Source organism: Bombus flavifrons, chromosome 13 (genome assembly GCF_040668555.2).
Source record: "Bombus flavifrons isolate JBK064 chromosome 13, iyBomFlav1_principal, whole genome shotgun sequence".
NCBI classification, from domain to species: domain Eukaryota; kingdom Metazoa; phylum Arthropoda; class Insecta; order Hymenoptera; family Apidae; genus Bombus; species Bombus flavifrons.
Window position 1 is genome coordinate 10,969,327 of NC_138454.1, and position 8,884 is coordinate 10,978,210.

The window sequence follows — 8,884 nt, forward strand, 5'->3', positions numbered from 1 at the left end:
TAATTCCTTACAAGTTTGTTTGAAATAAGAGAATGATTTCATATATCCGAAATGGAACAATGATTATTTTAATCGTATTTGCTTTCATCTTAGTATTCCAAATAATTACGAAATTATCTATTATGAAATATGTATCAAATATATTTCAAAATAAATATAAATTGTATATCAAATGTTACCCATGATCGAATAAAAAGACAATAGAATTGCTCATATGCAGCTGTCTTAGTTAAAATAAATTAAACATTACCAAATTTCCATGAAGATTCATCGGATCCATCATTAATCGTCGTTGCGTCCATATATTGATATTTCTGTTACTTCTATATTATCCCTGCTATCGATAAATAACCTACACAAAAAATAACTGCAAGTCAAAACAAATACATAAAATAATTAAATGAAAACACAATCAAACTCAAATTTCGTTACGAAAGCTTACAATAGAAGCTATCGGTAACAGTATTATGTAATAAATAGACGATAAATATTAATAACGAGATATAAACGATAGTAAAAAATATAGTAATGAATAATGCGAAAAATATACTAATGACAGTAATAAAGAACCGACGCCACCAACAGGTTATAATACATTACAAACCTGACGCAACGCGATCCATGTTATCGATCGAAATGAGACGACTGAATGACTCCTTGTATCTTAGTTTCGTCGAGAAACTTCCAAAGTGGTGGGGGTAGGGGGGACACACGAGCCGATGGCACAAGCAGGTACACAGTTAACAATTGCACGCAGTTACAGATTAACGATCTAGACAAAAAAATGTATACATCAACAAAAACATTCATCTTCTACGCAGCGCTTACACGAATCTTTCTCTAGATCGATATTTACAAACATCGTACAATAATTCGTAGCCCTACTGGCAGCATTCAGTATCACAGACACATTTGTCTAACTTGGAACGAGAGAAAGAAACTCATCTGGTAAACTCGTGGACGGGATAATTGCAGTATACGTCTCTGAATACCATGGTCTTCTCTACGACTTGTACGAGGTAAGCTACTGTCCATGTATCGTTAGAATTGACGATCACTGTGCGTCTCGTTGCTTAGACTAACCTCCTTTCGTTTGCGTAAGAAGATTTTCTCTCGTGCAGGAGTATTTTGACCGATTTTTAATTGTCTATATAACTAGAAATGAAAGACGAAAACGCAATTTTGTTATGCTTGCATCCCTTAAATTTCCTGATATCTGTATAATAGGAACCCTATGTGATTACTTATCTAAATCATAGTCAAGTATTTATTAAAAAATCTCTTCTTCTCAAGGTGCAATTACCAAATTATATTCCTATAGTGTGCTCATCGGTTTTACATTACACTGGCACACGCAACACTTTGCAGATGAGCCTTTTTCATAATGGCTGCTTTTAAACTACACCATCGTGACTTCCTAGCATTTGCCGTAATTGTTCCTTTGGATTGGATATCATAACGGTTCCACCATCCAGCTGCCTTTAAATTGAATTGTTTTATGCAATTCTTCTAAATTTAATACGTCATATTTTACATGGGTTATAGGTGTATTTTACATATATAATATAGTAATATACGTAATTACAATACGTAATTACATATTATATTATAATATATATATGGCTTTTGCATCTACCATATTTTTATTATATATATTTATACAATGAATTTTTAATTATTTTTCATAATATGTATAACAATATATTTTAATGCTTGAAATCCTATTGATGTTTGCATTGCTTCCGTTAAACTTAATTTTCTCAAATTAAAAGTTTTATCACACGTACTATTTTTCTTTTAAAGACTTCATTTATATTAATGATTACATTCAGCTTTTCATTATAACTACTGAGATCAAATTATGAGAATGCAACGCAACTTACGCAGGTTGCGTTAATAGTCTCATTGTAATTTCTAATGGAGTGTTTTTGTACGGAATGCTCAACGATATCCCGGAATTTTCGAGACTCCTAGCAGTTGAGCAATTTTGTTGGAAGGGAAACTTTAAGATGGCGTATCAGGTAAAATTTCATAACAGTTTCCATTGGGACGGAATATTGCGAACGAACATTGTGCGAAACAGGTTGCGTTGGAAATCGTGCATAAGATTAGTATGGATAAATCCAATGAGAATTTCTTTAGTTTTTGTGTCACTTCGTAAGTACAGTCCTTGTTATTGTTGTGAAAATTGTATATGGTGAAAACAAAATAGTTCGAGATGACTTCTTTTAATATTTGGATTTAAGTGTTTTTAATAAATACGTTTTTGTTCTTGTTGGAATTGGAAATCGCGATTTGCTTTAATAAAAGGAGGATTAAACGTATTGCATACTTGAATTTGCATACTTGAAATACTTAGCTTTTTAAAGATTTTCGTATGTTTCTTTATTATATGAAATGTGAAATTTTATAGTTGATTTATTACTGAACTTGTTACTACTGTGCGGGAATATTCATTGGTACTGATAGTAATTTATTACTGCCAGCTTGTCAAATTTTATTACTAATATTAGTTCAATTTTGCAAAAGATAATTTTTTCAGCAATGTTACATCATTTTGTACAGTATATGTTTTGACTACTAAAATACAAATATATTTTAATTATTCGCTCACTTAAATAAAGTTACAAATATGCAAAGAAAATCTGACAACAAAACCTAACCTAACATTTACTTCTTACAGTACTGCAATGACAACGTTTTGGTAACAAGTTAGTAATATTATTAACTGATCAATTATTGTATAAAGAGCTCAGATTATAGAAATCTCTATGCAAAAATATTATAAACGATCGGATATTTCAGAAACCATCAAATTTATTTCTTACATTCTGGTCTTGACATACCCAAGTAAATCTAGAATTATCCAAACGCTATTTATACAATTAATTAAATTATTAATAGCTGGAATTCTTAAAACCTAAAGGACAGCACAGAGTAGAAACAAAACAAAACATATCGCAGTTCTCAACCACGTTTCTTATTCGCGACCTCAACACACCTCATCGCGTAACAAGTTTACTCTTATCGCAATCAGTATTTCCAGACATTTGAGCGGATCTCCTTTTACTTCCGCGCGTTTTATCTTCCACGAGGGCGCGCCGCGGATGACGTGACGAGAATGTTGAACATGACCCGTCGAGTTACATCGACTTTGTGTCGGTTCGACCGGTTTTATTGATCTTAAAGTATTTCTCCAACGTGGAAAAGAAAAAAAAAACCGGGCGCGCAACCATAACCGTAACTAATGTAAGCTTCTTTCGGGGCTTGCGGAGAACTCTTCGCCGTAAAGTTTCCGCACGGCAGGCGCAGCCGCGAAAAGTTTCTGCTACGGTGTACATTTGCACTCGGGTGTTTCTTGAATTTGAATATCGCTATGGGCACCGTTTCTCCCCCACGTGAATTTATCTCGTGAATTATCTCTCTCAAGTGTGCTCGCGCTCACTCAGCTGCATCCAAATGCGTACACGCAGTGCGATTCATTCGAGTAGAATCCCGAATCCACGGAAAGAATCCGCCTGAAGAGATTGAAATCCGTAATTACGATCAGCCGTGTCGATTTACGAATAATTATAATTACAATAAAGATGTACAAAATAATAGCACGAGAACTACTGTTGAAACAACCAAATGATCAGTTTACACCAATTACTTTCACAGTGGCGCAACTAGCTTCTAATATGTAGCAAGACAAGCAATTACTAATAAAAAAAATCTATAATTGTACATACTTTGATCTGAACAAAAGTTGATGTTAACTTTGTTAAAAACATTTATACTAAAGACTACCTCCCCAAATGCTAAATTTATATTTCCAACAACTTTCGTGGCACTTTATTAAAATAAGAAAATTCATGTTTTATGCGACGTGCTTTTTATTCCACTTTAATAAAAAAATTTACATTTATTTTTTTAACGTACATCCAAAAGTATCTATATATATAACATAATATGATAAGTAAATAGTATTGCGCGTGTCGTGTTTATGGTATCAGAGGTGAAATACGAATTTCAGTCGGTGCTCTGAATTGAATGCTCAGTTAATGGAACGATACGATTGAATTGGTCGCCGCTATTGTTTGAATTTTACTCAGATGTCAATGAACGAATTGATATGTAAATGAGTTCCTCCGACTCCCGTCGCTTCTCTTCGTGTTATTCTTTTCGTGCAGCCCCGTTGGATTATCAAGACTCATCGTGGTGTATTCGCTGGTACAATCATTCAACGATATTTATTGCCTTGACGTCGTCGTCGAGATAGGAAAGTTTATGCTGTCGTTTTATCGACGATCACCACGATCGTTGATATCAATTCCACGCATCAGGATTTTTCGCTAAGATCGCGCGTATCTTGCTTACAAGTTCGATACTTAAGTCTGCATTTCATGAAATATCTACGAAGAATTGGACATTGAATTTGCATAATACTAATACCAATGCACTAATAATTTATATTTGCAAGTTTGCAGATTCGTGTTAAGTAGAAGATAAACAGCCTTTCCTGTTTCACATATTTTTAGAATGAAGGAATCTCTTACATCATGGAAATACTTTAGAAATGTGTCTTCTACAATTACTTAATATAAATTTTACCAACAACTTTCAGTAGAAGGAAGTCTATTAATACTTCTTACATAAATAAAAATTTGCTAGTGCGATAGAAAGGAGATACAAATAAGTATTATATATTTTTGACATTTATAAGGCATTAATACCTTCCTGTGGCCGTTCGATACTCCATTGTCGATGGCTATTCTCGACCCCTTTTTTATCCATCGATAAAAATGCTATCCCTGTCCCGAAAAGCAGCTTACATGGAGAAAAAGGGAAACCGCGAGATTGAAAACCTTACCGCGCATCGTATCGTTTATTTGGAAGGTCCACTACACGTAAGCAAGTGGCACGCTGAGATAAAGTTTAAATCACTGGAGTAATAAAAATGAATACAGGGACAATATATCTCGCCATGAAGTCTTTCTTTTCCCTGTGCCAGACCGCTAGCCCATACAACTATGCATTGTCTGTCAAAGATTCGTTCATACACGTAATTTTTATCGTCATCCGTTTCCTTATGAAATTGATACTTCTAGATACGATCTCGAATAGTCTTAAAAGTTTCTCATACTTGCGTATTTTATTTCTTTTTTCAATATATTTTCCGAATTCTGATAAAATCAGTTCTTTTATTATTTATTTATTTATTTTCACTGATAATCGATTTTACAAACGAGTCATGCAGTAAAATGATAGGATAAGATAACAAGTAATTCATAATTAAAAAGAAAACGCATATATTGTATAAGTACGTGTACTTTTCCGAGAAATGACCCTATTTAACAGAAACATCATTTTTAGAAATATTATTAATATTTGTATATAGTTTTGTTACATGTTAGTGTTTTTGTTACTTGTTGTCTTTTATTTCAAACGAAAAAAGAGCTAACAGTCTGTTCAAGGAAACTTTACAGGCAAAAATTATGTTGCAAATTATATTGGAGAATAAATTAAATTTCCTTTATAACCCAAGAATAATACACGTAAAAATAATTATTGAAGCTGTATTTTATATATATATATATATATATAATACATATATAATACATATATAATAATATATATATATATATATTATATATATATATATATATATATATATATATATATATATATAATATATATATGTATAAGGAAAGGCAAGAGAGCACAGCTGAGACAATATTTCATAGTAACCACTTTCGTTCACTGACCTACTCTACGCATCAGCTTTCAAAAGTATTCAAACTGGCCGAACAAGCAACAGTTCTCTCCACAATCCCGATCGTTCAAACCCCCTTCTCCGTCTTTTCTTCTCTCTTCGTTCCTCTGCATGGCTCCTTGACAGTCCCGGGCGACAACAGTGTGGCAAATTAAATTAAATCCGCCTACAGGGCAACGCGATCGATAGATTTTCATTTGGCGTGGAGTGTTTTCGATTGGAGCGAGCAGGACAAAACGTGGGAAGAGAGGAGAGAAGGCTGCAACGACGCCGTAGAGACGAAAAAGAGAAGGAAAGAACAAGGGCGAAGTGAAAATATTGCCTCGCGGCCCTTTCGTCCCCATCGGTCTCTCTGACAATCGTCACCCTCTCTTGTGGGTGCCACCCATCCACCCACTCCCTCTCTCTCTCTCTCTTCGCTTCTCTTCTCTTCTCGATTCTCTTTCGCCGCCGGTTGCATTTCCAAAGATTAATCTCCCGATTTATTCACCAAGCACGCAGCTAGTCGTGAATTTTTTCTGCACCCGGTATCATAGCAATAGCGTGTAATAAGCGAACCGGACGCTGCGCTGAAACGAGATTCGGTCAACGAATTATGTATTTATTGTGCGAAGATAAGGTGGAAAAGCGAGAATCATGGACATGGTGAATATTGTATTACTTAAATGTCAGTTAAACGATATTCTTGCGCGTGTTGTGTGTCTAATGCGATTTTGGTATTCAGGCGTCGAGATAAACTAGTGGGATGTTCAGACGATGAAAGTGAGACGCAGTATGGTAAAAATGTTGGCTGGACATTTATTGATAGACAAGTAGTACTCGTAATATTTAGCGGATTCAGTTTCAAATTCTTTAGATAAGTTCATGAAAATATAACTTTGTATAAATAGTCTATTATACATAGTCCAGCATTAAAATATTCTAATCAAATTCCGATTCGTTTAATTGTCTATATGGTTGAGAGAAATTTTCGTTACCATATGTACCTTTCTCACCGATTTCTATCAATTAATGGAAATATTTTTAAAGGGAGATTTTGAATTATTGCTTGATATTTATGCAATAAAAGCTGTCGATTTAAATGGAATAAAAAACATACTTCAGAGATAATTATACGATCTATCGATAACGCAAAGAATATTGAGCGAATTTTACATATTTACAAAAAGAATATGTACCTGGAAAGTGGAGGAGAAGACTCAATAGGATTCACAATAAGTGGGCTCACAAGAAATTGAAAGAAAGGAATATAGACTATAACGACGTTATTAGTTTCAAATGTTAATTGAAGTTATCGATTTATTACTGAAGGAGGTAACAGAATAATTAATGCACGAAACCTTTGTGATAATAACCAATCGCTCGATATATTAAAAGGCAAAAACGGCCAATAAACGCGACCAGCTCGATTATGAAAGCATTTGAGAGAAGACTTCTATTTGATTGAATTTTAGCAATAAGTGGACAGAGCCATGTTTTCTACTTATAAGCGGCGAACTATCCATACCGATCAATGAGGTTAAGTGTCTGCATGGGTTTATTTCGAGCAGTTTCGATAGTAAAGTACGCCGTACACTCCATCAGCCGAATAGTATTACGAGCGCTATTGCTACTAACCACTCGTTATTTCGCTATCGATCGGTTCTAAGCTTTATTTCGGCGCGCGTGTACGACTAAATTATAATTCCGGCGGGCTATTACGATGCAGGCAGTCCTAGTTTCACGATGGCATCGCTTGAAAATTTACTACCTATTTCTTCGTACAATAAAGAAAATGTTAGAATATCTTTTTTGCAATCTCCATATAAAGTTATTTTACAGTGTGTTTATTATACATTATATACCATCAAACAAATTACAATTATAATTATTATGTATTATTTTCTTACATAATTCGACTCGCATAATTATTAACATTCTTGGATGTATCGACGTTAAAAATTAATAAGAACGAGCATAGAGATTAAAGTCGATACACCACCGACTACATCATTACAGGTCTCACATAGAACCTAAAGATTTTTGTAAAAAAAGTTAATTTAGGATTTTGTTTTCTCGAAAGACTTTATGATTCAAATTTATTAAAGGAAAGCAATAAAACAAAATGAACCTTGCTTTGGCAACTAAGAGAAAAGTGAGAAAATCAACAGATACAAATAAACATATAATACAATTATATGGTAAAAACAATATCAGTTAAGGTAACTTCAATAATCTGAAGGTTTTATATCGCTTCTTTCTTAATCGAAGAGTCACAATCAATATTATGTTTACGTTTAACGTTTATGATAATCCAGCGATTGAGATTTGTCACGTCTGATTACCCTTGCAATGTAGCAATATCCATTCGTGAAAGCAGCTTGATGTCGGAACCAATTTTCTCTATCGAATACAATAATAGATCTGAAAGGATCTTTTTATCAGATCTGCTTCGGGCGAACATATTGAGAGGGATATTATACGTGTACACCTCTCAGCTTGTAAAATTAAATTACGCAGGTCGTTTCGCGTTTGCGGCTCATATTGGAAGAAGAGGGAAATTTTCTCCTTCTACGTTCAACGCCTTGCACATAACGTTATTCACCTCACAATTTTGTTTCAGGTTATTCGACAGCGGTTCGATGCAGAAGTTCAAGATTCTTTTCCACGATATCGAGGTAAAGGTGGCAGCATATAAATGTAAACTCGCAAGTAACCGAGAAGTTACACGGAGTTCGCAATAAGAAACTCGCTCCCTTGCTTACTTGCACTGCGTAACGCTGCATTTAGTTCTATGGATTTACAAAAAATTACTTTCGAAATTAGTTCTTATAAATTGCAAGACATCCTTTGAGTGTAAATTCGAAAAGAAAATCTTTCTCCGGCAGGAATTCTGCCAGGACAGTTTTACATTTTACATTCTTTAGTTCTTGTAGAATATATTCATATTCGAGCGATAAACAGGCTAATTATTAACTGTTGAGTAATTTGTAGCTTCTTTATACATTTCCAGATCAGTTTCAAACTTTAGCAATATCACCATGATAATTGTGCTTTATGGCAATATTAACAATATTTCAAAAAGTTTCGTTTTCTATGATAAATGTTCAAGTACTCTCATAGGTTACTGTATAATACAATTAGGGTAAC

At 33.9% G+C, this 8,884-nt stretch overlaps 1 long non-coding RNA gene across 1 annotated transcript; it reads left to right on the forward strand.

The window, feature by feature from the left end:
• The first annotated feature begins 749 nt into the window (after window positions 1–749).
• On the forward strand, window positions 750–8,825 carry LOC138186298 (uncharacterized). Its single transcript, XR_011174857.1, has 3 exons — window positions 750–1,019; window positions 8,358–8,412; window positions 8,748–8,825. It is a non-coding gene; the product is annotated as an uncharacterized LOC138186298 (long non-coding RNA).
• The last annotated feature ends 59 nt before the right edge of the window (window positions 8,826–8,884 follow it).